Here is a 15,725-nt window from a genome sequence, read left to right on the forward strand (position 1 = left end):
CTGCCAGGGAGCTGCAACACAACAGAGGCACCAGTCTCCAAATCTAGGGACGGTGAGGTAGAATCTTGCTGAACCGGCAAAGGCATGGCCAGTGCGCTCCTCATGGCCTCAAAGGCCGGACCTCCAGAATCCAAGGAGGTCACTGGTCTAGAGGCCACGATGGCACTGGGAATTCCAGCAGCCGATGCTCCGAGAGGAAGACTAGGCACCGAAGCACCCAATCCCAAAGTGTTCCCCTCGGGCCCGGCTGAAGAGGTCGCAGTACCGAACCCTGAACCGGAGGACAGGGTAGGAAGCATAGTCGGAACCGAGAGACCTCGGAGGGGTCTCTGCTCTGACCGTATGGCTCCGCTTTGCTCCACCACCACCGACTCCAACGGCTCCGAGGAGGTTGGAGGAGGAATCGAATGTGTTGGAGGGGGGATCGGCTCCGAAGCTAACTGTGCTGGAGCCGAGACCAATTTAGTAAAAACTGGAGATTGGAATAGCCTCTGTATCACCCTATCCAGGTCCGAATCAGAGAGTCTCGATGATTTAGAGGAGGTAGACAATCGAGAAGACTTTCCTCTCGGCTCCGAGAGGGAAGGGGACCGGCACCGCTATCGGCGCCGGTTCCACCACAGCATGGACCACCATCGGCACCGACGGAGCTCTCTTCGGAGCCGAGGGGGAAGAGTCTGAGCTGCACACCTCCACCGGCTCCGAAGCCATTGGAACCGATGGAGGTGATTCACCTCTCGATACTCCAACCTGCGGCTCCGAAACCAATGGAGCCGAGGCAGGAGGTATCGAGGCAGACCCTTCGACCCTCGGCCCCGAAGTCAGTGGAGCCGAGGAAGAAGAAGTCAATTTTGGCTTTTTAGTAGACGGCTCCGACGGACTTGTCAGAGCCAACGATCTTTTCTTTTTGGAAGCAACAGGTGGATCTAAGGCTTCCTCAAAAGAAGGTTTAATAAGCCCTTTCAAAATTAGCTTGTTCTTGCGTTCTTGAAGAACTCTAGAGGAGAACGCATGACAGACGCTACAAGTCTCTTGCAGGTGTTTCGGCCCCAAACAATAAACACAGACTGAATGGCTGTCTGAAATGGACATTTTATAACTGCACCGAGTGCATTTTTTAAAGCCTGACTTTTGCTCCTTAGACATAATTTTTTACAGGCCCTTCAACAAGTAAGTTTTTTTTTTTTTTAAACCTGACTTTACCACAACAAGTAAGCACTATAAACAAAATTGCGCCAACTGAAAAGCGAGACACACTGGCACGAGTACTGAGGAAAAAAATTTACCTCACAACAAACAGTCACAGACAAAACAAGTTCAACGGCCCAAAGCCCTTTAATTTAAACGGGCTTGGCCCGAAAAACAATTAAACAAAAAAAAAAAAATTAATTAAATCTGAACAGCACTCAAAGGTAGGGCAAAGGCCCTCTAACTTAAACGGGCCTTGCCCGACTGAAAAGAATAAAGTACCAGAAGACACTCAAACACACAAAATATATAAAATAGTAAGGAATAGCTGTTAAAACAGCTGTTTGGTTAATATAGACAAAAACCCCAAGGTCAAAGACCAATAAAGGTAAAAAAGAACCACTTAGCTCCAGCCAAGTCGAGACCACGTCCAGCTTGTTAAGCGGCAAACGAGATCTGGGTAAGCAGGTGTAGTGCATCCTGGGATAGGGAGTAGCCCAGCCAATGAGAGACTTCGTGCTAGTGTATTAGTTGCCGAGTCGGAGCCGATGGATCGGCTCCGAACCCATCTGTTGTGAATGTAGGCGAGATAGGATCCCATTACATCCTGTGGATTCCTGGGGAACCCTCTCTGTAGGCAAACAACAGATGGGGCAAATATTTGTCCCACTCCCTCTTGAACTCGTCTGCAAATGACCGTAGCATGGACTTGATTGTAGAATTTAATCTCTCAACAATACCATTAGTCTGGGGATGGTAGGGGGTGGCCTTCAGGTGCTTCACCCTACTGGACTTCCACAGACAAGCCAGCAGGTCTTATATGAAATTGGCACCTCTGTCAATCAGTATTTCTTTTGAGAAACCTACCCTGCTGAAAATCTCTAACAAAGCATTTGCCACCTTTTCTGCTCAATGGAGGTCAGAGACACTGCCTCAGGGTATCGCGTAGCATAATCCACTACCACTAGGATATAATTTTTCCCTGTGCAGCTTGGGGTACTCAGAGGCCCCACAATATCCATAGATACCCTCTGAAATGGCTCCTCAATCAAGGCAAAGGCATCAAAGGAGCTCTCACCTTGACTCCTGCCTTGCCTACCTTTTGGCACTGTTCACAGATCCTACAGTACCCTGTTACATCTCTGGAAATTCCAGGCCAATAGAAGTTCTGCATAATACGTCTCTTTGTACATTTTATGCCCATATGGCCTGTAAAGGGAATGTCATGGTCAATGGCTAGAAGCGCCAGACGGCAGGTTCTAGGCACTACCAATTGCTGTACCCTCTTACCTTTTAGCCCTCCCTCAGGGGTCCACTCTCTTATTAGTAACCCTTTGTCCCAGTATACAGATTCCCCCTTCCCTTGAGAATTAGGTGCCTCACTAGCTACCTGCCTCAGGCCTTGCAATGTAGAGTCTGAGAGCTGAGACTGTCTCAACTCTCTCTTTGTAACCCTTCCCAGCTCCCCTTCCACAGGAAGTCTGGCATCCTCTGACAGTGGTGCCTCACTGTCAGCCTGGGTACTACTACTCACCTCTACCTTTGCAGTCACTCTATCCAAGGGAACATCAGTACCCACAAGCAGCTGTGGCTCACATTCAGTCTCACAGCTACAGAGTGGCTCACTCCCTGAAGTACGCACCACACCAGTCCTGGCTGCAAGTATGCAGTCTGGGTCTCCCCAGGCTACCAGACCCACATGCTTGTCTCCTAGCCTGACTGCGTGTAACTGCATAAGCACATGGTACTGCCTCACCCAAATTCTTCCCTATCAGGACATCTGCAGGATGGTAGTTCAGTACCCCTGTTGTCTCAAGATAAGCTACTATTGACATTTTGTCTTCCCCACTTACTGGCTCTCTCATTTTTCGTTCCCCACCTTGCCTCCGTGGACATCTGTATGCCACATGGCCCCACTGGTTGCATTCAAAACATTTAACCCTAGGTTCTGGATATGTACCTGGACTACTGGCTTCCCCTTCTACTAGCAGATTCTGTTGAGGCACTCTGTGCTGCCCACCATGGGTTCCTTTAGGCCCATGAGCAGTACTGGAGGTCCCTTTCCTGTGCAGGGATGCTCTGCTTGCTAGATATAGGTCTCCCTTCTTCCCAAACTCATCTGAAGTAGCACACTGCCTATCAGCTAACCAGATCCTCATATCCTCTGTGTAGCAGCAGGACTAAAAACTGGTTCAGAACTTAAAGGAGCATTCAAAATCTCATTTTTAAATCTGGAAAAAAATTCTGGTTATGTAGCCAAGCACATCTTCTCAATACAACAGAAGCAACTGCATTTCCAAAAAATGTCTGCAACTTCCAAGACACTTCTCAAAGCATGTTTCAAAACCTGAATCACACTAGAAGCTATTGCATTCATATAACACTTCTGTTCAGCAGGCAAAGATGCAGCAACGTCATCTAAATTGTAAGCACATTACAAAAATAAACCTTCCAATAAGACGTTTGATAATTTAGAATTCTAAGTACTGAATTACTAGACCTTTTTCCATGAGACTCTAACCACTTCTCAATTTTATCTGGGAGTACTGGGCTAGAAGAAGCCATGGGCCTCTTGTTAGGGTTGTGAGCTGGAGAAACTACAACTGGGTCAGCTGACAAAGGAAAAGATAGCTGCAAGTTCAGAGTCCACCTTGTATTTCCTCAAAGCCTTTTAAGGAATTGATTCACTAGCCAAAAGGGTTTTACGTGCAGTTTTATAGACATCTTCTAAGGCCAGTAACAGAGGAGGAACAGCCAAAACATTTGGAATCTAAGCCTCAGTAAGAACATAAACCCTGCCAGTCTCTGGTGTAGCTACCATCTGTGAAAAGGTGAAGACCTGCTAAGCAAACAATACATCAGCTAGAATTCCCAAAAGAATTAACAACAGTGGTAAAAACCAAGTATATTAAAATAAAAAGTTAGCAGGCATAAACATATTATATATACATATATATATATATATATATATATATATATATATATATATATATAGGCCCTCTCCCGCTTGCCGACATTCCAGAATGCCAACACCCATATGGCCGACACTATATGATCGACATTCAGAATGCCGACAATGCAGAACCGGCATCTCACTATGGTGCGGAATGGAAAGATTCCCATTCCTGCACTGTAGTGCGATGTCAGAGTTGGTATATCAAAGTTATGGGGGTTGTGGTGGGCAGAGCCCCCCACGGGGGTGCAGGGGGGCATAGCCCCTTTGCTAGCAGTTGAAAGGAAATTTTATTTTCCACTTTTTGTGGACTTCTCACAATGTCGGCATTCTGAATGTCGATCATATGGTGTCGGCATTCGGGAATGTCGGCGTTGTGTAGGGGATCTATATATATATATATATATATATATATATATATATATGGGTCTCCTTCTGTTGACCAGATTTACACAACTGAATTTTAGTTTACTGAGATTATACTAAAATTTCACTAAACTGAAACTGCACATTATCGAATTTTTTACAGGGAATGGAGACACTTGGCCAACATGGGGAAATTTGCCCTTTTCCCCGCTGTAGTGTGATTCTGGAATTGGAATATTTAGTTGAGAGGTGGGTTTTTAGGTTCAATATTGCCAAAGTGTCTCTATTCCCTATAAAAAATTTGGTACTGTGCAGTTTCGGTTTAATGAAATTTCATTGTTGTCGTCTCTGTAAACTAACATTTGGTTAAGTGTAAATTGAGTCTACAGAAGCAGACCCATATATGTACATTATGTGTGTGTGTGTGTGTGTGTGTGTGTGTGTGTGTGTGTGTGTGTACACACACATACACACATACACACACACATATATATATATATATATATATATATATATATATATATATATATAATACAGATATATACTTCGAACCCCAATACGCCACCAACTTCTAGCTCACAAAGCAAAGGACTGGACAGTATGGACATGCAATTTCCTAACTTCTCTGTAGCCAGCTTTGTGGATATGGGCATCTTGAGACAATGTAGAAATTGTCTGTTTACAGACAACCATTTAATCCATAAAAAAGCAGGCACGGTATGCAAAAAGTGTACTTACACAATTACACTGAAGACTAAACTCTTGCATTCAAGAGCACATCAAGTTGTCGAAAACACACACACAATACCCACCTCACATAGACTAACGTATGCTGAGGCACTTAAAAGGAATTTCCTAAACAACGAAGATTACCTAGATCACCCATTATCAAAGTTATGCTTCAGCAAGCCCAAAGACACACACAAAAAGCAACACTTAGTAACACCACACATACTGTCACTCTCAATGGAGCCCCAAGCATTAAGCCCCTAAGGCAAGCAACACACTTCCCAGGACTGTCGTCATCGGGGACTCCACTGAAGATATACTAATGTCCCTCTAACCAGACCATGCAAGGAGGAGATAATACGAAGTTATGTACTCACCATAACGTTCCATCTGAGTAGGTGGCTTCATTTGTCTGCAACCTGTGGGTCTTGGATCCGATATCGGATCCGAGCCGGCAACTTGTTTCATAGCTAATGGATCCGAGCTCCTAGCTCCTCCCCTCACCCATAATCCCCTGCCAACCCTCCATGACCTCAGATCAAGTTTGCCCCTCTATAAATACCCAAAAAGGGTATTCCAATAAAACAACTCACATAGATCCATTTTGAAGGTCAGGGGGAAGGAGGGGGGGATGGTTGCAGACAAATGAAGCCACCTACTCAGAAGGAACGTTATGGTGAGTACATAACTTCTTAATCTGAAGTAGGGACTTCATTTGTCAGCAACCTGTGGGACAGAGTCCCCAGCTACCTGAATCTTGGGTGGCCATCATGGAAGGATATTCGGAGCACCGCAGAGCCAAAGGACGCTCTCCCTCTAGAAATTACGTCCAGTTTGCAGTGGTTAATAAAAGTATGAGATGAGGCCCAAGTGGCTGCCGAACAAATATCATCCAACGGAACTCTAGATTTGAAGGCAGCGGAAGTAGAGATGGAACGAGTGGAATGTGCACGAACTCCTTCAGGTGCGGGTCTCCCAGAAGCTTGGTACGCTAAAAGAATACATTGGGAAATCCAGCGTGACAAGGAGATTTTTGATACTGCTTTTCCCAAATTAAATTTGGCAAAGGAAATGAACAGCTGGTCGGATTGCCTGTGACCAGCAGTCCTATGAGTATAAAAACGCAGCTGCCTATGAACATCTAATGAATGCAGCTTGTACTCCCCTTTATTCTGATATTTAGGAAAGAAGACCGGTAGATTTATGGATTGATTTATATTGGTTTCTGATGCTATTTTGGGAAGGAAGGAGGGATTGGTCCTGAGGTACACTCTGTCCGGATGAAAAATCAAGTAAGGAGGTTTCACAGAAAGGGCTTGAAGCTCCGAAACTCTTTTCACTGAAGTAATGGCTACAAGGAATGCTGTTTTCCAGGACAAGTATTTGAGATCCACTGAAGCGGCAGGTTCAAATGAAGGAGCAGTCAGGGCTTGAAGAACTAGTCAAAGATCCCAAGGGGGTACAGCTTCTTTTATAGGGGTCTGAGCAGAAAGGTGCCCTTGAGAAAGGTTTTATACATTTTGGCCGACATCAAGGGCCCTGTGTCATGTCCCACATGGTAATGGGAGATGGCAGCCAATTGTACTTTGACATTTGAGCAACTAGTGCCTTCCTGAAAAAGTCCGGTTAGGAATTCTAGTATGGATGGAAGAGGGGCCGTAAAGGGATCTAGATTATGATGCTCCGCCCAGACGGAGAAACGTTTCCATTTACTGCGGTACACTTTCCTGGTGGAAGGTTTATGCGCTGCCACGAGGATGGCTTTGACTGGTGAAGAGATACCAGGAGTCCTAACTAGGAGTGGAACTGGAGCAACCAAGCTGTCAGCTTCAGACTGTCCAGATTTGGGGTCGGCAAGCCCGACAGATGGGAGATTAGATCCAGAATGGGATCCAGAATCCAGGGGGGATTCACTAGGTGAGACCACAGGTAAGGGAACCAAATTTGCCGAGGCCAGAATGGGGCAATGAGGATCATCCTGCTCCCCAACCGCGAGGCTTTCTGTAAGAGCTGTAGCATCAGGGGTAGAGGAGGATAGGCATAAAGTAGTCCGGGCGGCCAAGCATGCACCAAAGTGTCTCTTGGAGTTTCCCCTGGAGGGGGAATCAGAGCGAAGAAATTGTCGCATTTGGTGTTTGAGGGAGAGGCGAAAAGATCGCAGCAGGGTTGCCCCCATATCATGAATATCTGCTTCACTACTAGTGGTTTGAGAGACCACTCGTAAGGGGTAAGAAGGGTGCGGCTGAGTTTGTCCGCTAGGATGTTGGCCCGCCCCGGAATGTGCGTTGCAATCAGAAAGCGGTTGGTGGAAATCGCCCATTCCCACACTCTCATGGCTTCGCGGCATCGATGGTAAGACCTGGTTCCCCCCTGTTTGTTGATGTATCAGACAACAGACATGTTGTCCGACTGAATTGCAATAGTTCCTACGGGGAGGAGATTCTGAAGTGCTTGCAACGCGTACAGCACCGCTCTCATCTCCAGAACGTTGATATGCAGGAAGGTCTCTGTATCGTTCCACGTGCCTTGGACGGTCCTGCCTGAATAATGCCCCCCCCACCCGAGGCGGGAGGCGTCCATGGTCAGCGTGGCGAGAGGGGGAGGGGTGCAGAAGGGTCGGCCCGTATGGAGATCCGGAGCATGAAGCCACCATAATAGGGCCCTCCTGCAAGCCTTGCTGATAGCGATGGGGTGATGGAGAGGAATGGACTGAAAGGACCATTGCACTAGAAGGGTCCACTGCAGTACCCTCATGTTCAGACGGGTGCATAGAAGGAGCGTTATCGCTGCCACCATGGAGCCCAGCGCCCTCATTACCAATTCCGCCGGTGGGGCTTCTGACTGGAGGATGGCCCGCACATGAAGTTGCAAATTCCGTAGTCGTTCCAACGTCAGGAAGGCTCGTAGATCTCTGGTGTCTATTCTGGCTCCTATAAATTCTATGACTTGTGTCGGGGCCAGAAAAGATTTGTCGGCATTGATGGTGATGCTTAATTGGGGGGCTAGGCGGAGAAAGAAATCTCTGGCTGAGCAAAGTAAATGCCTTGTTGGGGTGGTCAGGAGCCAGTCGTCCAGGTACGGGAAGACCTGCATTCCCTGGAGTCTCAGGTGGGCCGCTATCACTGCTAACACCTTGGTGAACACCCTGGGGGCTGTGGTGAGGCCAAAGGGAAGGACCCTGAACTGGTAGTGACTGGCTCCCAGCTGGAAGCGGAGAAACCTCCTGGATCATCTGTCCATTAGAATGTGGTAGTACGCATCCTTGAGGTCTATAGAGCACATCCAATTGTTCTCCCTTAGGAGGGGGAGAATAGATTGAAGAGTGACCATTCGGAATTTTTCCTTAGTTACCGACAGGTTCAAACGGGACAGGTCTAGAATTGGTCTCAAGTCCCCCGTTTTTTTTGGCACCAAAAAGAACCTGGAGTAGAACCCTAATCCAAGCTGGTCTTGGGGGACGGGCTGGATGGCTCTTTTTCCTAGCAGCTGCTGAATTTCTGTAGCTGCAGCCTCCCTCTGATCAGGTGGTACATCGGGGAGGTTCCTGAATTTGGGGACATGAAGTATAGGAATTTTGTACCCTCTGGATATAATTCGAAGCACCCAGCAGTCTGACGTGATGGACTCCCATGCCGCTAGGTGCTTCGAGAAGCGCCCCCCGACTGCCTCCAGAGTGGTGCAGCCGGGCAACCCTTCAGGGCTGCTGCATGGGCCGGTCAGAGAAGGGTTCTCTGGACCCAAAGTTCCTCGGAGCCCCTCTGCCCCTGGGGCGGCGTCCTCCCTGTCCTCCTCTGCCACAGAAGGACTGGTTGTCCGGAGCGGGTTGGGAGTGTTGCGATTTCCGGAACCACATCTTCTTCTGACCCTTTTGGTTCTTCAAAAAGGACCGCTGGGGAGCAGAGAAGCGGACTCCGATGGCAGACGTCGTCTTCCCGTCCTTCTCGCTCTGGACTAGTGTCTCGCGAACTGTTTTGCCAAACAGAGCAGAACCATCGAAAGGGGCGTTCGCAAAGGACACTTTAAAAGGTTCCGCAAAGTCACAAAGCTGGAGCCAGGCCTGACGTCTCATGACTAGGCCCGCTCCGCTAGCTCTAGCGGCTCCCTCAGTGGCGTGGGACAATAGCCGCATAGAGGTATTCAAAATAGATCTCAGAGTGGCCATTCGGGTGGAGTACAACTGTTTGTCCTCCGCCAACATGGACTCAGGTGGGGAGGCAGCGTATTCTTTGATAAGATCCCGCTGCATCCTGATGACGTGTGCCATATAGTTCGGAGACCTTACCGAAAAGGTCGCTGAACTAAAGACTCGCTTCCCTAAGCGATCCATCGAGCGGGACTCCTTGCTCGGTGGATGGACTGAGGGGCTCTCCTGAGCTAGTTCCCTCTTCGTGGCTGCCGCCGTCAACATGGCATCTACGGGGGGACCCTTGTTCCAGTGTGACCGGTCTGCGGGGGGGGCTCAGTATCCTGTCTGGGCATTTAGGGACTGGCACCACGGTTTCAGGGTCCTTCCATGCCCTGGTGGTAATAAGGTCCACCAGGGGGTTGGCCGGAGGGGACATCCAAGAGGTAGACGGGCCTGCTTCGAATGCCTCCAGAAACATGGACTCGTCGGAGGAAGCCTTGGGGGCAGACCACCCACCTCTGATCCTAAGCATTTCCATGATGCCTCCAAAGGAGACATCCTCAAGGGGTGATCTTGGGGGGCCTTCCCCTTCATCCAAGTCCGTGTCCTCAGTTAAGGACTCAGGGGAGTCCACGTGCCTCCTCTTGCACTTGTGCTTGCGAGGTACTTCCTCGGGGGGGCTGTCCAAGGAGGTCTCACCAGCAACATCCTGTTCCAATGGAACAACCTGGGACATCGAAGCAGGCTGTCCCTGTGGCCGGGTGATGGAAGCCTGGCCCAGCAGAGAGAGAGTGCAGGGTGGAGCCGAGACAAGGGCCAGGGGTCCGGATGCTCTCGACAGAGCCCTCTCCACTACATCGAAGGCCGAGGGGGAACCGCTCTCCCTGGGCTCCGAGAGCCGACTCCCACTCAGATCCGATGAAGGGATCGGAGCCGGCGCCGAGACCATCAGATCCGAAGGGCCAATGTGCTCTGACCTGGACGGAGCCTAAGGCACACTGAATCCCCCGGATCCGAAGCTCGGCCCATGGCTCCGAGAGGTCGGATCCGACAGACTCGAGGGCAGGGTCGGATCCGAAGTACCAAGTACTGTCGGCGCCGACCCACCCCCGGCTCCAATGCTGCCCGGCTCCGAACGCTCCGAACCCGGGCAGCGGGTCAGAGAAGGAGCAATTGGAGCAAAAAAGGGTGTCGAACTCCCCCCCGAAGTGGGGGGGAGGCAAGAGCACTCCATCTGCAGCTGTGCCTGGATGAACCTTCGCATCATCTGGTCCAAGTCTGCATCTGACATGCTGTAAGTTGATCTCGATGAGGCCACCGAGGCAGGCCTGGAATGCCGCCTTGATGACCTCGATGGAGATCGGTCCTCCTCCTCCTCGGGTCCTGGGGAGAAACAAGGAGATCGGAGCCGAGGAGGAGGAGACCTAGAGGCTGTGGAGGAAGAAGCCCACTTAGCCGGCGGGGCCGAAGCAGAGGCCTCGGCCCGCCGCTTGTGGTGCTTCTCCCTCCGTTTCTCCCTCCTAGCCTCCCTGTCCTCCAGCACTTTAGCGAGAGTTTGAGTCTCGGCCGGGGGAAGGGGGGCAGGAGTGGCAATCACCACAGCCTGTGGTAGTGCCACGGGAGGAGCGGGGGCCGAAACCGAGTCCGGGGGGCAAAAGTCCCGCCAGGACCAGCTTCGACCTCCGCTCTTTCAGTGCCCTGGGGTTGAATGCTGCACAAATGGTACAGCCTGAGGAGAGGTGTTCAACCCCAAGGCAGCGAACGCACCGAGTGTGGCCATCAGCCAGGGAGAGCTTATGGCCACACTCGGTACATTTTGAAAAAATGACTTTTGGGGCCTCAGCCATACTTGAGGAAAAACAACAAGTACTACACAGACACACAGGCCCCAAAACACAAACACACACACACTCACTAACGCCAGCGAAGGGAGGGAGAAAACTATAAAAAAAGATATAAAATACAGGGAACCTGACTCTAACACACTTTTTAAAGCTAACGACAGGAGAAAGTGTAAGAAAAATACACTTATCTGACAATACTCACTAAGAGCTCAAAAATCCAGCTATCCACAAGTGCGGCAAACTAGATCTGAGGTCATGGAGGGTTGGCAGGGGATTATGGGTGAAGGGAGGAGCTAGGAGCTCGGATCCATTAGCTATGAAACAAGTTGCCTGCTCGGATCCGATATCGGATCCAAGACCCACAGGTTGCTGACAAATGAAGTCCCTACTTCAGATCTGTTAGTTTCTTATCTGGAGCAAGAATCCACCAAGTCATGCATGCATTCAAGTCAATATGCCACAGGTACCAGTATGATTCCATCGTGGTCCTAGTAGATGTAAACGACCACAGCTGTACCTCCCTGAACTACATGAAGACAGACATTATGGAGCTTTCATACTATGTATCTCAGCCTGGTTATGAGCTGCTTTGCCAAGGATGGTCTACACCTCTCCTTTCAAATACTGACAAACTTTATCCACTCCCATACTGCTTTTTTTAGGCAATCTCAAAATGACAAATGTACCGACATACCAAAATCAGCTCAATCGAACCTCATGATATTACTGCTCAATGTCAAAATTAAACCCAGAGAACACAGCAGCCTATGCTGAATTGCTCTCAGAAACTCTGTACAGCCATGCCAATGGCTGCAAGGAGGCTGATGTTGCTACCAGAAGTAAGCCCAGGACTATTCCTAGAAACAAACCACCCTGTTGGCATCCCAAATTAAACAGGATAGGCAACAAAAGGTAAAAAAAAATATGGCAAAAATCAGGAAGGGTAATTCCCATAAAAACAGAAACTCTCTCATCAAAGTAAGCAGGCTACTAAGAGGGCTAATTAAGACAAGCAAAGGCACATTAGAAGTTAAGGCAGCTTTTCAGTGAAAGATAATCATAAGGCCTTCTACATCTATTTCAGAAACCTTAAGGGAAGCACACAGCAATGTGCTAAAGCAGTAATGGTGCCACATTCACTGAGCTTGGTGATATAGTAAACTTGTTAGCGGACAAATTCAGTTCCAACTTTATCCCACTCTCACCTCCAACCATCCTCTCACAAACACCCTCAAACATAACCCCTCCAGCTATTACTAGGAAGCATGTACTGGCTGCGCTCACTAAAGCCAAGAACACAACCTCAATGGACACCAATACCATACCAGGATGTTTCCTGAACAGTCTAAAATATGACTTATCATGACCCCTGGAGTCATTATTTAATTATACTCTTAAATAGGCTTTGTGCCACATGAATGGAAGACTGCTGTGTTCACCACCCTCCATAAGGGAGGACCTTCAACATATCCTGGAAACTACAAACCCATTAGTATGACTAGACTTATTTGCAAAGCCATGGAAAGAATTATCATGGCAATTATCAACAAGGCCATTGGAGACCTCCAGGCACTGGATTCATCCTAGTTTGGCTTTGTCAAAGGAAGGTCATGCTTACTGAATCTGGTGGAGTTCTTTGAAAAGGTCACTAAGTCTATGCATGAGGGAAAAACAGTGCATACTGCCTATTAAATCTGGCTAAAGCACTTGATACAATACCCCACTTGGGCATTGTCAACAAACTTATGGAACTAGGTATAAACTCCTTTATAGCACACTGGATAGCTATCTGGCTCACTGATAGAACCCAGGAGGTTACAATTGGTGAGGCCACCTCCACAAAAAGGCCAGTCACCAGTGGAGTCCCTCAGGGCTCTGTGCTGGGACGACTCTTTTTTGGCATCTACTTCTCAGATGTCAAGGCCAATGTCAAGAGCCTCTGGCTGACCAAGTTCGCAGATGTTTGCAAACTGGGGACAGTCAATGAATCCCCCAAGATGAGAACAGCTTTCAGAAAAGTCTAATACAGATAAATGCTTCATGTCAAAGCCATGGCTTAAATCTCAATACCAAGAAATGCATTATAGTACCTTTTGGGAAGTCTGCCACTCTGGGTAACTATGTCATCAATAAAACACCCTTAAAAGTTGATTCACTAGTCAGGGATCTGGGAACTCAAGTAGACAGTAACCTAGCCTTTAAACAGCACGTGTCCAAGGTAGTATGACAATCCTTCTATGTTGCTCAGCTTATAAGCAAGGGCATGGTATCTAGGTCCAGAGAAATCATCATATCACTGTACCCAGCCCTTATCAAACCCATCATGGAGTGCAATGCACCCTTTCAGTATGTACCTGAGCAGACACATGCAGCAACTGCAACATCCACAGAGGTTCCTTACAAAAAGAATACAGAGAGTAAACAAAATGCCCTATGCTGTTTGGCTCAAAGCCCTGTCTCTCTATTCGGCATCATACAGACTTCTGAAAGGTGATCTTTGCCTGGTATACATTATTCTATATGTAAACTACTTTTTAGCAGGATATATATAATACATTGAACTTTTTATGGTACTTGGCTGTATGCCTTTAAGAATTCAAACTGGATCTAATTGTTTAATTGGTTTATCATTTGGTTTGCTAGTACATAACTGTAGGTTTTAGCATGCTTTTTTTATCTGATGAAGTAGTTTTGTGCTATGAAAGCGCTCACAATTGCATTAAATACGTTTTATGTTTTTACTTGCTGTGGTCTGGTGCCTCCTTTGCTTTTACTACTGCCCATCAGCTTACATGCAGGCTACATGGCAATTTAAAAATCCTACTACTCCCATTCTATCATTAAAAAAGGCTTATAACAAAACCTTGCCAACTTATCTTCCTGAGTAATAGACAACAATCTTACTTTTAACATACATATACAAAAAAAAATAGAAATTATTCTCGGTCCCTTCAAACTGGTCTTTATGCACAAATAACCCTGATCCCCTTTAAAAGTTAAGCATTTCTGTTATCAAAGGATTTGGCTTGATCAAAAATTTTACTTCAAATATCACACAAACATAACCAAATCTCAAGTCAGCATACTTTTTTTTTTTAGATTAAGAAGATATTCAACTTTCTTTAATCAAAAAGCAGAATAGCCACAGGGAAAGAAATCTTGCTTGCTCAGCTAGAATACAGCCTATCTACCATGGCAGGAGAGTTTGAACACAACGATTCTTCCATTTAATTCAACTCCAATAACATTCAAGAAATGTATTACCCTAGTCCCCAAAAGAGAACATCACTGTAAAATCTGAACTAAAGTAAAATGGCTACTGGTACAACAAAGATCCAACCTACTTCATGCTCCTTCACCCACAAACGCCATAAACAAGAATCCTTTAGCACTAGCTAGTCAACTCACATGTTGTATCTTCTACTACAACTCCAAATCTAGACTTGGTTATGGTCCAGCATTACTTACTATATAAAACAGACTACATTGCACAAATTACACCTTCTTACTAGCCTACCACCTAAACTTTGGGAAAGCCTGCTAACCTACTTCAAAAATATTAATGCATTCAACTCACTCCGATTACAAAAGCTCCTTTTTAAAAGGAGCAAAATATAACTGCTTCCTAATCAAAGGAGTAACTTGAGCTCTCTATGCATTTCTTAGTCACTCTCATCTGCCCTCATTTTCTTTATCCTTTAAACAACAGCAAACCTTACATAAGACTCCCTAAATCCATTCTCCCTCCATTTTCTTGCATCTTTTTCTCCTTCCTATAAATGTTAGTTGTTGTTGTGTCTTTCGGCTTATCCCGGTTAGGGGTCGCCACAGCGGAACTCCGGTCAGCTAATGTTTGGTAGTGGATTTTTAAGTGCCAAGTTACCAGCCCTGACGCACAACCTTCAACAAAGGCACGCTCATTCACGCATGCCTCCACACAGAAGACGGTCTAGCTGAGAATCGAACGGGGCAACGTCTTGCTGTGAGGCGACAACGCTACCACAGCACCACTACTGCGGGCCTTCCTATAAATGTTAGTGAACAGAGGAAATACCAATGTAAAATAAACAAAATTAATTGTGTATGTAATTCTTTGTACTACGCAACCAAATTCATTACATTGTTGCAGCTGGTTACTTGCCACTGCTTGTATAATGCACTTTGAATTGCTTAAAACACTTCTTACATTAATATGCTAAGTTTCCAGTTAGATAAACCCCTCCCTGCTTTGTTAAATTCAGTGTGCATTGGTTGTTCAATTTCATTTGTTTGTCCTTGTCTTCAACTCTGTAATCTCTAGGCTAAATCTGTAAACAATCTATCTAGATCAGAGCTCTACTCTAGTTAACAAATTAAAATAAAAAAATAAATAAATATGCATACATATTTTCCCAGGAAACGGTATAAAGAAGAGTTAGAAGAAATGCAAAAGCTGAATAAACAAACCTAAAGAGATTAAACTACAAGAGAAACTCTTCTGTATAAGGGAAAGTACACAAAGAAATGTGTACATCACAAA

At 46.9% G+C, this 15,725-nt stretch overlaps 1 protein-coding gene across 3 annotated transcripts in view; it reads right to left on the reverse strand.

The window, feature by feature from the left end:
• ATF2 (activating transcription factor 2) overlaps positions 1–15,725 on the reverse strand; it is a 1,040,579-nt gene that overhangs the window by 788,544 nt on the left and 236,310 nt on the right. The gene's annotated exons all lie outside the window — the stretch shown is intronic.

The sequence above is a fragment of the Protopterus annectens genome, chromosome 6.part1 (assembly GCF_019279795.1).
Source record: "Protopterus annectens isolate FY-2018-M chromosome 6.part1, PAN1.0, whole genome shotgun sequence".
Taxonomy (NCBI): Eukaryota; Metazoa; Chordata; order Ceratodontiformes; family Protopteridae; genus Protopterus; species Protopterus annectens.